The sequence below is a fragment of the Phyllobates terribilis genome, unplaced genomic scaffold (assembly GCF_046119375.1).
Source record: "Phyllobates terribilis strain yellow unplaced genomic scaffold, ASM4611937v1 Scaffold_22__1_contigs__length_20350403, whole genome shotgun sequence".
NCBI classification, from domain to species: Eukaryota; Metazoa; Chordata; class Amphibia; order Anura; family Dendrobatidae; genus Phyllobates; species Phyllobates terribilis.
In genome coordinates this window covers 6118406-6132305 of record NW_027362782.1, presented here as the reverse complement: position 1 = coordinate 6132305, position 13900 = coordinate 6118406, and positions in this window count along the sequence as shown.

Genomic DNA, 13900 nt, shown 5'->3' with positions numbered 1-13900 from the left:
CCTCCACCGCTCTTCCAAGGGGCATTTTAACCGTCTTGTTAAGCTACTGCGACCTGTACGTCTCTTCCAAGGGGCATTTAAACCATCTTGTTGAGCTATTGCGACCTCCACCGCTCTTCCAAGGGGCATTTTAACCGTCTTGTTAAGCTACTGTGACCTGCACGTCTCTTCCAATTGGCAATTAAATCGTCTTGTTAAGCTACTGCGACCTCCACAGCTCTTTCAAGGGGCATTTAAAATGTCTTGTTTAGCTACTGCGATGTGCACGTCTCTTCCAAGGGGCATTTAAACCGTCTTGTTAAGCTACTGCGACCTCCACCGCTCTTCCAAAGGGCATTTTAACCGTCTTGTTAAGCTACTGCGACCTGCACGTCTCTACCAAGGGGCATTTAAACCGTCTTATTAAGCTACTGCGACCTCCACTGCTCTTCCAAGGGGCATTTAATCCGTCTTGTTAATCTACTGCGACCTGCACATCTCTTCGAAGGGGCATTTAAACCGTCTTGTTAAGCTACTGCGAACTGCACGTCTCTTCCAAGGGGCATTTAAACCTTCATGTTAAGCTTCTGCGACCTGCACGTCTCTTCCAAGGGGCATTTAAACCATCTTGGTAAGCTACTGCGACCTGCAAGCCTTTTCTAAGGGGCATTTAAACCCTCTTGTTAAGTTACTGCGACCTGCATGTTTTTTGCAAGGGGCATTTAAACCATCTTGCTAAGCTACTGCGACCTGCACGTCTCTTCCAAGGGTCATTTAAACAGTCTTATTAAGCTACTGCGACCTGCACGTCTCTTCCAAGGGGCATTTAAACTATCTTTTTAAGCTACTGCGACCTCTACCTCTCTTCCAAGGGGCATTTATACCGTCTTGTTAAGCTACTGCGACCTGCACGTTTCTTGCAAGGGGTATTTAAAACGTTTTGTTAAGCTACTGCGAATTGCACGTCTCTTCCAAGGGACATTTAAATCGTCTTGTTAAGCTATTGCGACCACCACCGCCTTTCAAAGGGTCATTTAAACCGTCTTGTTAAGCTACTGCGACCTGCACGTCTCTTCCGAGGGGCATTTAAACCGTCTTGTTAATCTACTGCGACCTGCATGTCTCTTCCAAGGGGCATTTAAACCTTCTTTTTAAGCTACTGCAACCTGCACGTCTCTTCCAAGGGGCATGTAAACCGTCTTGTTAAGCTACTGCGACCTGCACGTCTCTTCCAATGGGCATTAAAACCGTCTTGTTAAGCTACTGCGACTTGCACGTCTCTTCCAAGGGGAATTTGAGCCTTCTTGTTTAGCTACTGTAACCTGTACCACTTTTCCAAAGGGCATTTAAACAGTCTTGTTAAGCTACTGCGACCTGCATGTCTCTACCAAGGGGCATTTAAACCGTCTTGTTAAGCTACTGGGAACTGCATGTGTCTTCCAGGGGGCATTTAAACCGTCTTGTTTAGCTACTCCGACCTGCATGTTTCTTCCAAGAAGCACTTAAACCATCTTGTTAAGCTACTGCGACCTCCACCGCTTTTCCAAGGGGCATTTAAACAGTCTTATTAAGCTACTGCGACCTGCACGTCTCTTCCAAGGGGCATTTAAACTATCTTTTTAAGCTACTTCGACCTCTACCTCTCTTCCAAGGGGCATTTATACCGTCTTGTTAAGCTACTGCGACCTGCACGTTTCTTGCAAGGGGTATTTAAAACGTTTTGTTAAGCTACTGCGAAATGCACGTCTCTTCCAAGGGGCATTTAAATCGTCTTGTTAAGCTATAGCGACCTCCACCGCCTTTCAAAGGGTCATTTAAACCGTCTTGTTAAGCTACTGCGACCTGCACGTCTCTTCCGAGGGGCATTTAAACTGTCTTGTTAATCTACTGCGACCTGCATGTCTCTTCCAAGGGGCATTTAAACCTTCTTTTTAAGCTACTGCAACCTGCACGTTTCTTCCAAGGGGCATGTAAACCGTCTTGTTATGCTACTGCGACCTGCACGTCTGTTCCAATGGGCATTAAAACCGTCTTGTTAAGCTACTGCGACTTGCACGTCTCTTCCAAGGGTAATTTGAGCCTTCTTGTTTAGCTACTGTAACCTGTACCACTTTTCCAAAGGGCATTTAAACCGTCTTGTTAAGCTACTGCGACCTGCATGTCTCTACCAAGGGGCATTTAAACCGTCTTGTTAAGCTACTGGGACCTGCATGTGTCTTCCAAGGGGCATTTAAACCGTCTTGTTTAGCTACTCCGACCTGCATGTTTCTTCCAAGAAGCACTTAAACCATCTTGTTAAGCTACTGCGACCTCCACCGCTTTTCCAAGGGGCATTTAAACCGTCTTGCTAAGCTACTGCGACCTGCACTTCTCTACCAAAGGGCATTTAAACCATCTTGTTAAGCTACTGCGACCTGTACATCTCTTCCAAGGGACATTTAAACCATCTTGTTAAGCTATTGCAACCTCCACCGCTCTTCCAAGGGGCATTTTAACCGTCTTGTTAAGCTACTGCGACCTGTACGTCTCTTCCAAGGGGCATTTAAACCATCTTGTTAAGCTATTGCGACCTCCACCGCTCTTCCAAGGGGCATTTAAACCATCTTGTTAAGCTACTGCGACCTGCACGTCTCTTCCAAGGGGCATTTAAACCATCTTGTTAATCTATTGCCACCTCCACCGCTCTTCCAAGGGGCATTTTAACCGTCTTGTTAAGTTACTGTGACCTGCACGTCTCTTCCAGTTGGCAATTAATTCGTCTTGTTAAGCCACTGCGACCTCCACAGCTCTTTCTAGGGGCATTTAAAATGTCTTGTTTAGCTACTGCGACCTGCACGTCTCTTCCAAGGGGCATTTAAACCGTCTTGTTAAGCTACTGCGACCTCCACCGCTCTTCCAAAGGGCATTTTAACCGTCTTGTTAAGCTACTGCGACCTGCACTTCTCTACCAAGGGGTATTTAAACAGTCTTGGTAAGCCACTGCGACCTGCAAGCCTTTTCTAAGGGGCATTTAAACCGTCTTGTTAAGCTACTGCGACCTGCACGTCTCTTCCAAGGGGCATTTAAACCATGTTGTTAACCTACTGCGACCTCCACCGCTCTTCCAAGGGGCATTTTAACCGTCTTGTTAAGCTACTGCGAACTGCACGTCTGTTCCAACTGGCATTAAAACCGTCTTGTTAAGCTACTGCGACTTGCACTTCTCTTCCAAGGGGCATTTAAACCTTCTTGTTTAGCTACTGTAACCTCCACCACTTTTCCAAAGAGCATTTAAACCATCTTGTTAAGCTACTACGACCTGCATGTCTCTTCCAAGGGGCATTTAAACCGTCTTGTTAAGCTACTGGGACCTGCACGTGTCTTCCAAGGGGCATTTAAACCATCTTGTTTAGCTACTGCGACCTGCATGTCTCTTCCAAGGGGCATTTAAACCATCTTGTTAAGCTACGGCGACCTGTACGTCTCTTCCATGGGGCATTTAAACCATCTTGTTAAGCTATTGCGACCTCCAGCGCTCTTCCAAGGGGCATTTTAACCGTCTTGTTAAGCTACTGCGACCTGTACGTCTCTTCCAAGGGGCATTTAAACCATCTTGTTAAGCTATTGCGACCTCCACCGCTCTTCCAAGGGGCATTTAAACCGACTTGTTAAGCTACTGCGACCTCCACTGGTCTTCCAAGGGGCATTTAATCCGTCTTGTTAAGCTACTGCGACCTGCACGTCTCTTCGAAGGGGCCTTTAAATCGGCTTGTTAAGCTACTGCGAACTGCACGTCTCTTCCAAGGGGCATTTAAACCGTCTTGTTAAGCTACTGCGACCTGCACGTCTCTTCCAAGGGGCATTTAAACCATGTTGTTAACCTACTGCGACCTCCACCGCTCTTCCAAGGGGCATTTTAACCGTCTTGTTAAGCTACTGCGACCTGCACGTCTGTTCCAAGGGGCATTAAAACCGTCTTGTTAAGCTTCTGCGACTTGCACTTCTCTTCCAAGGGGCATTTAAACCTTCTTGTTTAGCTACTGTAACCTCGACCACTTTTCCAAAGAGCATTTAAACCATCTTGTTAAGCTACTACGACCTGCATGTCTCTTCCAAGGGGCATTTAAACCGTCTTGTTAAGCTACTGCGGCCTGCACGTCTCTTCCAAGGGGCATTTAAACCATCTTGTTAAGCTACTGCGACCTCCACCGCTGTTCCATGGGGCATTTTAACCGTCTTGTAAAGCTACTGCGACCTGTACGTCTCTTCCAAGGGGCATTTAAACCGTCCTGTTAAGCTACTGCGACATGCTCTTCTTTGTTCCAAGGGGCATTTAAACCGTCTTGTTAAGCTACTGCGACTTGCACGTCTCTTACAAGGGGCATTTAAACCTTCTTGTTTAGCTACTGTAACCTCCACCACTTTTCCAAGGGGCATTTAAACCGTCTTGTTAAGCTACTGCCACCTCCACCGCTCTTCCAAGGGGCATTTAAACCGTCTTGCTAAGCTACTGCGACCTGCACTTCTCTACCAAAGGGCATTTAAACCATCTTGTGAAGCTACGGCGACCTGTACGTCTCTTCCATGGGGCATTTAAACCATCTTGTTAAGCTATTGCGACCTCCAGCGCTCTTCCAAGGGGCATTTTAACCGTCTTATTAAGCTACTGCGACCTGTACGTCTCTTCCAAGGGGCATTTAAACCATCTTTTTAAGCTATTGCGACCTCCACCGCTCTTCCAAGGGGCATTTTAACCGTCTTGTTAAGCTACTGCGACCTGTACGTCTCTTCAAGGGGCATTGAAACCATCTTGTTTAACTATTGCGATATCCACCGCTCTTCCAAGGGGCATTTTAACCGTCTTGTTAAGCTACTGTGACCTGCACGTCTCTTCCAATTGGCAATTAAATCGTCTAGTTAAGCTACTGCGACCTCCACAGCTCTTTCAAGGGGCATTTAAAATGTCTTGTTTAGCTACTGCGACCTGCACGTCTCTTCCAAAGGGCATTTTAACCGTCTTGTTAAGCTACTGCGACCTGCATGTCTCTTACAAGGGGCATTTAAAATGTCTTGTTAAGCTACTGCGACCTGCACGTGTTTTACAAGGGGCATTTAAACTGTCTTGTTAAGCTACTGCGACCTCCACCGCTCTTCCAAGGGGCATTTAAACCATATTGTTAAGCCACTGCGACCTGCACTTCTCTTCCAAGGGGCATTTAAACCGTCTTGTTAAGTCACTGCGACCTGCACGTCTCTTCCAAGGGGCATTTAAACCGTCTTGTTAAGCTACTGCGACTTGCACGTCTCTTCAAATGGGCATTTAAAACATCTTGTTAAGCTACTGTAACCTCCACCACTTTTCCAAGAGGCATTTAAACAGTCTTGTTAAGCTACTGCGACCTGCACGTCTCTTCCAAGGGGCATTTAAGCAGTCTTGTTAAGCTACTGCGACCTGCATGTCTCTACCAAGGGCCATTTAAACCGTCTTGTTAAGCTACTGCGTCCTCCACCGCTCTTCCAAGGGGCATTAAACTGTCTTGTTAAGCTACTTCGACCTGCACGTCTCTTCCGAGGGGCATTTAAACCGTCTTGTTAAGCTGCTGCGATCTGCACGTCTCTACCAAGGGGCATTTAATCCGTATTGTAAAGCTATTACGACCTCCACCGCTCTTCCAAGGGGCATTTAAACCGTCTTTTTAAGCTACTGCGACCTGCACGCCTCTTTCAAGGGGCATTTAAAACGTCTTGTTAAGCTACTGCGACCTGCATGTCTCTTCCGAGGGGCATTTAAACCGTCTTGTTAAGCTACTGCGACTTGCACGTCTCTTCCAAGGGGCATTTAAATCTTCTTGTTTAGCTACTGCGACCTCCATCGCTCTTCCATGGGGCATTTAAACCGTCTTGTTAAGCTACTGCGACCTGCATGTCTCTTCCAAGGGGCATTTAAACCGTCTTGTTAAGCTGCTGCGATCTGCACGTCTCTACCAAGGGGCATTTAATCCGTCTTGTTAAGCTATTTCGACCTCCACCGCTCTTCCAAGGGGCATTTAAACCGTCTTTTTAAGCTACTGTGACCTTTACGCCTCTTTCAAGGGGCATTTAAAACGTATTGTTAAGCTACTGCGACCTGCATGTCTCTTCCGAGGGGCATTTAAACCGTCTTGTTAAGCTACTGCGACTTGCACGTCTCCTCCAAGGGGCATTTAAACCTTCTTGTTTAGCTACTGCGACCTCCATCGCTCTTCCACGGGGCATTTAAACCGTCTTGTTAACCTACTGCAAACAGCACTTCTCTACCAAAGGGCATTTAAACCATCTTGTTAAGCTACTGCGACCTGCACGTCTCTTCCAAGGGGCATTTAAACCGTCTTGTTAAGCTACTGCGAACTGCATGTCTCTTCCAAGGGGCACTTAAACCATCTTGTTAAGCTACTGCGACCTCCACAGCTCTTCCAATGGGCATTTAAACCGTCTTGTTAAGCTACTGCGACCAGCACTTCTCTACCAAAGGGCATTTAAACCGTCTTGTTAAGCTACTGCGACCTGCACGTCTCTTTCAAGGGGCATTTAAACCATCTTGTTAACCTACTGCGACCTCCACCGCTCTTCCAAGGGGCATTTTAACCGTCTTGTTAAGCTACTGCGACCTGCACGTCTGTTCCAAGGGGCATTAAAACCGTCTTGTTAAGCTACTGCGACTTGCACTTCTCTTCCAAGGGGCATTTAAACCTTCTTGTTTAGCTACTGTAACCTCCACCACTTTGCCAAAGAGCATTTAAACCATCTTGTTAAGCTACTACGACCTGCATGTCTCTTCCAAGGGGCATTTAAACCGTCTTGTTAAGCTACTGGGACCTGCACGTGTCTTCCAAGGGGCATTTAAACCGTCTTGTTTAGCTACTACGACCTGCATGTCTCTTCCAAGGGGCACTTAAACCGTCTTGTTAAGCTACTGCGACCTCCACCGCTCTTACAAGGGGCATTTAAACCGTCTTGCTAATCTACTGCGACCTGCACTTCTCTACCAAAGGGCATTTAAACCATCTTGTTAAGCTACTGCGACCTTTACGTCTCTTCCATGGGGCATTTAAACCATCTTTTTAAGCTATTGCGACCTCCACCGCTCTTCCAAGGGGCATTTTATCTGTCTTGTTAAGCTACTGCGACCTGTACGTCTCTTCCAAGGGGCCTTTAAACCATCTTGTTAAGCTATTGCGACCTCCACCGCTCTTCCAAGGGGCATTTTAACCATCTTGTTAAGCTACTGCGACCTGTACGTCTCTTCCAAGGGGCATTTAAACCATCTTGTTAAGCTATTGCGACCTACACCGCTCTTCCAAGGGGCATTTTAACCGTCTTGTTAAGCTACTGTGACCTGCACGTCTCTTCCAATTGGCAATTAAATCGTCTTGTTAAGCTACTGCGACCTCCACAGCTCTTTCAATGGGCATTTAAAATGTCTTGTTTAGCTACTGCGACCTGCACGTCTCTTCCAAAGGGCATTTTAACCGTCTTGTTAAGCTACTGCGACCTGCATGTCTCTTACAAGGGGCATTTAAAATGTCTTGTTAAGCTACTGCGACCTGCACGTGTCTTCCAAGGGGCATTTAAACTGTCTTGTTAAGCTACTGCGACCTCCACCGCTCTTCCAAGGGGCATTTAAACCATATTGTTAAGCCACTGCGACCTGCACTTCTCTTCCAAGGGGCATTTAAACCGTCTTGTTAAGTCACTGCTACCTGCACGTCTCTTCCAAGGAGCATTTAAACCGTCTTGTTAAGCTACTGCGACTTGCACGTCTCTTCAAATGGGCATTTAAAACATCTTGTTAAGCTACTGTAACCTCCACCACTTTTCCAAGAGGCATTTAAACAGTCTTGTTAAGCTACTGCGAACTGCAAGTCTCTTCGAAGGGGCATTTAAGCCGTCTTGTTAAGCTACTGCGACCTGCATGTCTCTACCAAGGGGCATTTAAACCGTCTTGTTAAGCTACTGCGACCTGCACGTCTCTTCCGAGGGGCATTTAAACCGTCTTGTTAAGCTGCTGCGATCTGCACGTCTCTACCAAGGGGCATTTAATCCGTATTGTTAAGCTATTACGACCTCCACCGCTCTTCCAAGGGGCATTTAAACCGTCTTTTTAAGCTACTGCGACCTGCACGCCTCTTTCAAGGGGCATTTAAAACGTCTTGTTAAGCTACTGCGACCTGCATGTCTCTTCCGAGGGGCATTTAAACCGTCTTGTTAAGCGACTGCGACTTGCACGTCTCTTCCAAGGGGCATTTAAACCGTCTTGTTAAGCTACTGCAACTTGCACGTCTCTTCCAAGGGGCATTTAAATCTTCTTGTTTAGCTACTGCGACCTCCATCGCTCTTCCATGGGGCATATAAACCGTCTTGTTAAGCTACTGCGACCTGCACGTCTCTTCCAAGGGGCATTTAAACCGTCTTGTTAAGCTGCTGCGATCTGCACGTCTCTACCAAGGGGCATTTAATCCTTCTTGTTAAGCTATTTCGACCTCCACCGCTCTTCCAAGGGGCATTTAAACCGTCTTTTTAAGCTACTGTGACCTGCACGCCTCTTTCAAGGGGCATTTAAAACGTATTGTTAAGCTACTGCGACCTGCATGTCTCTTCCGAGGGGCATTTAAACCGTCTTGTTAAGCTACTGCGACTTGCACGTCTCTTCCAAGGGGCATTTAAACCGTCTTGTTAAGCTACTGCGACTTGCACGTCTCCTCCAAGGGGCATTTAAACCTTCTTGTTTAGCTACTGCGACCTCCATCGCTCTTCCACGGGGCATTTAAACCGTCTTGTTAACCTACTGCGAACAGCACTTCTCTACCAAAGGGCATTTAAACCATCTTGTTAAGCTACTGCGACCTGCACGTCTCTTCCAAGGGGCATTTAAACCGTCTTGTTAAGCTACTGCGGCCTGCACGTCTCTTCCAAGGGGCATTTAAACCATCTTGTTAAGCTACTGCGACCTCCACCGCTGTTCCATGGGGCATTTTAACCGTCTTGTAAAGCTACTGCGACCTGTACGTCTCTTCCAAGGGGCATTTAAACCGTCCTGTTAAGCTACTGAGACATGCTCTTCTTTGTTCCAAGGGGCATGTAAACCGTCTTGTTAAGCTACTGCGACTTGCACGTCTCTTACAAGGGGCATTTAAACCTTCTTGTTTAGCTACTGTAACCTCCACCACTTTTCCAAGGCGCATTTAAACCGTCTTGTTAAGCTACTGCGACCTGCATGTCTCTTCCAAGGGGCACTTAAACCATCTTGTTAAGCTACTGCGACCTCAACAGCTCTTCCAAGGTGCATTTAAACTGTCTTGTTAAGCTACTGCGACCAGCACTTCTATACCAAAGGGCATTTAAACCGTCTTGTTAAGCTACTGCGACCTGCACGTCTCTTCCAAGGGGCATTTAAACCATCTTGTTAACCTACTGCGACCTCCACCGCTCTTCCAAGGGGCATTTTAACCGTCTTGTTAAGCTACTGCGACCTGCACGTCTGTTCCAAGGGGCATTAAAACCGTCTTGTTAAGCTACTGCGACTTGCACTTCTCTTCCAAGGGGCATTTAAACCTTCTTGTTTAGCTACTGTAACCTCCACCACTTTGCCAAAGAGCATTTAAACCATCTTGTTAAGCTACTACTACCTGCATGTCTCTTCCAAGGGGCATTTAAACCGTCTTGTTAAGCTACTGGGACCTGCACGTGTCTTCCAAGGGGCATTTAAACCGTCTTGTTTAGCTACTACGACCTGCATGTCTCTTCCAAGGGGCACTTAAACCGTCTTGTTAAGCTACTGCGACCTCCACCGCTCTTACAACGGGCATTTAAACCGTCTTGCTAATCTACTGCGACCTGCACTTCTCTACCAAAGGGCATTTAAACCATCTTGTTAAGCTACTGCGACCTGTACGTCTCTTCCATGGGGCATTTAAACCATCTTTTTAAGCTATTGCGACCTCCACCGCTCTTCCAATGGGCATTTTAACCGTCTTGTTAAGCTACTACGACCTGTACGTCTCTTCCAAGGGGCATTTAAACCATCTTGTTAAGCTATTGCGACCTCCACCTCTCTTCCAAGGGGCATTTTAACCATCTTGTTAAGCTACTGCGACCTGTACGTCTCTTCCAAGGGGCATTTAAACCATCTTGTTAAGCTATTGCGACCTACTCCGCTCTTCCAAGGGGCATTTTAACCGTCTTGTTAAGCTACTGTGACCTGCACGTCTCTTCCAATTGGCAATTAAATCGTCTTGTTAAGCTACTGCGACCTCCACAGCTCTTTCAATGGGCATTTAAAATGTCTTGTTTAGCTACTGCGACCTGCACGTCTCTTCCAAAGGGCATTTTAACCGTCTTGTTAAGCTACTGCGACCTGCATGTCTCTTACAAGGGGCATTTAAAATGTCTTGTTAAGCTACTGCGACCTGCACGTGTCTTCCAAGGGGCATTTAAACTGTCTTGTTAAGCTACTGCGACCTCCACCGATCTTCCAAGGGGCATTTAAACCATATTGTTAAGCCCCTGCGACCTGCACTTCTCTTCCAAGGGGCATTTAAACCGTCTTGTTAAGTCACTGCGACCTGCACGTCTCTTCCAAGGGGCATTTAAACCGTCTTGTTAAGCTACTGCGACTTGCACGTCTCTTCAAATGGGCATTTAAAACATCTCGTTAAGCTACTGTAACCTCCACCACTTTTCCAAGAGGCATTTAAACAGTCTTGTTAAGCTACTGCGACCTGCAAGTCTCTTCCAAGGGGCATTTAAGCCGTCTTGTTAAGCTACTGCGACCTGCATGTCTCTACCAAGGGGCATTTAAACCGTCTTGTTAAGCTACTGCGACCTCCACCGCTCTTCCAAGGGGCATTTAAACTGTCTTGTTAAGCTACTGCGACCTGAACGTCTCTTCCAAGGGGCATTTAAACCGTCTTGTTAAGCTACTGCGACCTGCACGTCTCTTCCGAGGGGCATTTAAACCGTCTTGTTAAGCTGCTGCGATCTGCACGTCTCTACCAAGGGGCATTTAATCCGTATTGTTAAGCTATTACGACCTCCACCGCTCTTCCAAGGGGCATTTAAACCGTCTTTTTAAGCTACTGCGACCTGCACGCCTCTTTCAAGGGGCATTTAAAACGTCTTGTTAAGCTACTGCGACCTGCATGTCTCTTCCGAGGGGCATTTAAACCGTCTTGTTAAGCGACTGCGACTTGCACGTCTCTTCCAAGGGGCATTTAAACCGTCTTGTTAAGCTACTGCGACTTGCACGTCTCTTCCAAGGGGCATTTAAATCTTCTTGTTTAGCTACTGCGACCTCCATCGCTCTTCCATGGGGCATTTAAACCGTCTTGTTAAGCTACTGCGACCTGCACGTCTCTTCCAAGGGGCATTTAAACCGTCTTGTTAAGCTGCTGCGATCTGCACGTCTCTACCAAGGGGCATTTAATCCGTCTTGTTAAGCTATTTCGACCTCCACCGCTCTTCCAAGGGGCATTTAAACCGTCTTTTTAAGCTACTGTGAAACTGCACGCCTCTTTCAAGGGGCATTTAAAACGTATTGTTAAGCTACTGCGACCTGCATGTCTCTTCCGAGGGGCATTTAAACCGTCTTGTTAAGCTACTGCGACTTGCATGTCTCTTCCAAGGGGCATTTAAACCGTCTTGTTAAGCTACTGCGACTTGCACGTCTCCTCCAAGGGGCATTTAAACCTTCTTGTTTAGCTACTGCGACCTCCATCGCTCTTCCACGGGGCATTTAAACCGTCTTGTTAACCTACTGCGAACAGCACTTCTCTACCAAAGGGCATTTAAACCATCTTGTTAAGCTACTGCGACCTGCACGTCTCTTCCAAGGGGCATTTAAACCGTCTTGTTAAGCTACTGCGGCCTGCACGTCTCTTCCAAGGGGCATTTAAACCATCTTGTTAAGCTACTGCGACCTCCACCGCTGTTCCATGGGGCATTTTAACCGTCTTGTAAAGCTACTGCGACCTGTACGTCTCTTCCAAGGGGCATTTAAACCGTCCTGTTAAGCTACTGAGACATGCTCTTCTTTGTTCCAAGGGGCATGTAAACCGTCTTGTTAAGCTACTGCGACTTGCACGTCTCTTACAAGGGGCATTTAAACCTTCTTGTTTAGCTACTGTAACCTCCACCGCTTTTCCAAGGGGCATTTAAACCGTCTTGTTAAGCTACTGCGACCTGCATGTCTCTTCCAAGGGGCACTTAAACCATCTTGTTAAGCTACTGCGACCTCCACAGCTCTTCCAAGAAGGGGCATTTAAACCGTCTTGTTAAGCTACTGCGACCAGCACTTCTCTACCAAAGGGCATTTAAACCGTCTTGTTAAGATACTGCGACCTGCACGTCTCTTCCAAGGGGCATTTAAACCATCTTGTTAACCTACTGCGACCTCCACCGCTCTTCCAAGGGGCATTTTAACCGTCTTGTTAAGCTACTGCGACCTGCACGTCTGTTCCAAGGGGCATTAAATCTGTCTTGTTAAGCTACTGCGACTTGCACTTCTCTTCCAAGGGGCATTTAAACCTTCTTGTTTAGCTACTGTAACCTCCACCACTTTACCAAAGAGCATTTAAACCATCTTGTTAAGCTACTACGACCTGCATGTCTCTTCCAAGGGGCATTTAAACCGTCTTGTTAAGCTACTGGGACCTGCACGTGTCTTCCAAGGGGCATTTAAACCGTCTTGTTTAGCTACTACGACCTGCATGTCTCTTCCAAGGGGCACTTAAACCGTCTTGTTAAGCTACTGCGACCTCCACCGCTCTTACAAGGGGCATTTAAACCGTCTTGCTAATCTACTGCGACCTGCACTTCTCTACCAAAGGGCATTTAAACCATCTTGTTAAGCTACTGCGACCTGTACGTCTCTTCCATGGGGCATTTAAACCATCTTTTTAAGCTAATGCGACCTCCACCGCTCTTCCAAGGGGCATTTTAACCGTCTTGTTAAGCTACTGCGACCTGTACGTCTCTTCCAAGGGGCATTTAAACCATCTTGTTAAGCTATTGCGACCTCCACCGCTCTTCCAAGGGGCATTTTAACCATCTTGTTAAGCTACTGCGACCTGTACGTCTCTTCCAAGGGGCATTTAAACCATCTTGTTAAGCTATTGCGACCTCCACCGCTCTTCCAAGGGGCATTTTAACCATCTTGTTAAGCTACTGCGACCTGCACGTCTCTTCCGAGGGGCATTTAAACCGTCTTGTTAAGCTGCTGCGATCTGCACGTCTCTACCAAGGGGCATTTAATCCGTATTGTTAAGCTATTACGACCTCCACCGCTCTTCCAAGGGGCATTTAAACCGTCTTTTTAAGCTACTGCGACCTGCACGCCTCTTTCAAGGGGCATTTAAAACGTCTTGTTAAGCTACTGCGACCTGCATGTATCTTCCGAGGGGCATTTAAACCGTCTTGTTAAGCGACTGCGACTTGCACGTCTCTTCCAAGGGGCATTTAAACCGTCTTGTTAAGCTACTGCAACTTGCACGTCTCTTCCAAGGGGCATTTAAATCTTCTTGTTTAGCTACTGCGACCTCCATCGCTCTTCCATGGGGCATTTAAACCGTCTTGTTAAGCTACTGCGACCTGCACGTCTCTTCCAAGGGGCATTTAAACCATCTTGTTAACCTACTGCGACCTCCACCGCTCTTCCAAGGGGCATTTTAACCGTCTTGTTAAGCTACTGCGACCTGCACGTCTGTTCCAAGGGGCATTAAAACCGTCTTGTTAAGCTACTGCGACTTGCACTTCTCTTCCAAGGGGCATTTAAACCTTCTTGTTTAGCTACTGTAACCTCCACCACTTTGCCAAAGAGCATTTAAACCATCTTGTTAAGCTACTACGACCTGCATGTCTCTTCCAAGGGGCATTTAAACCGTCTTGTTAAGCTACTGGGACCTGCACG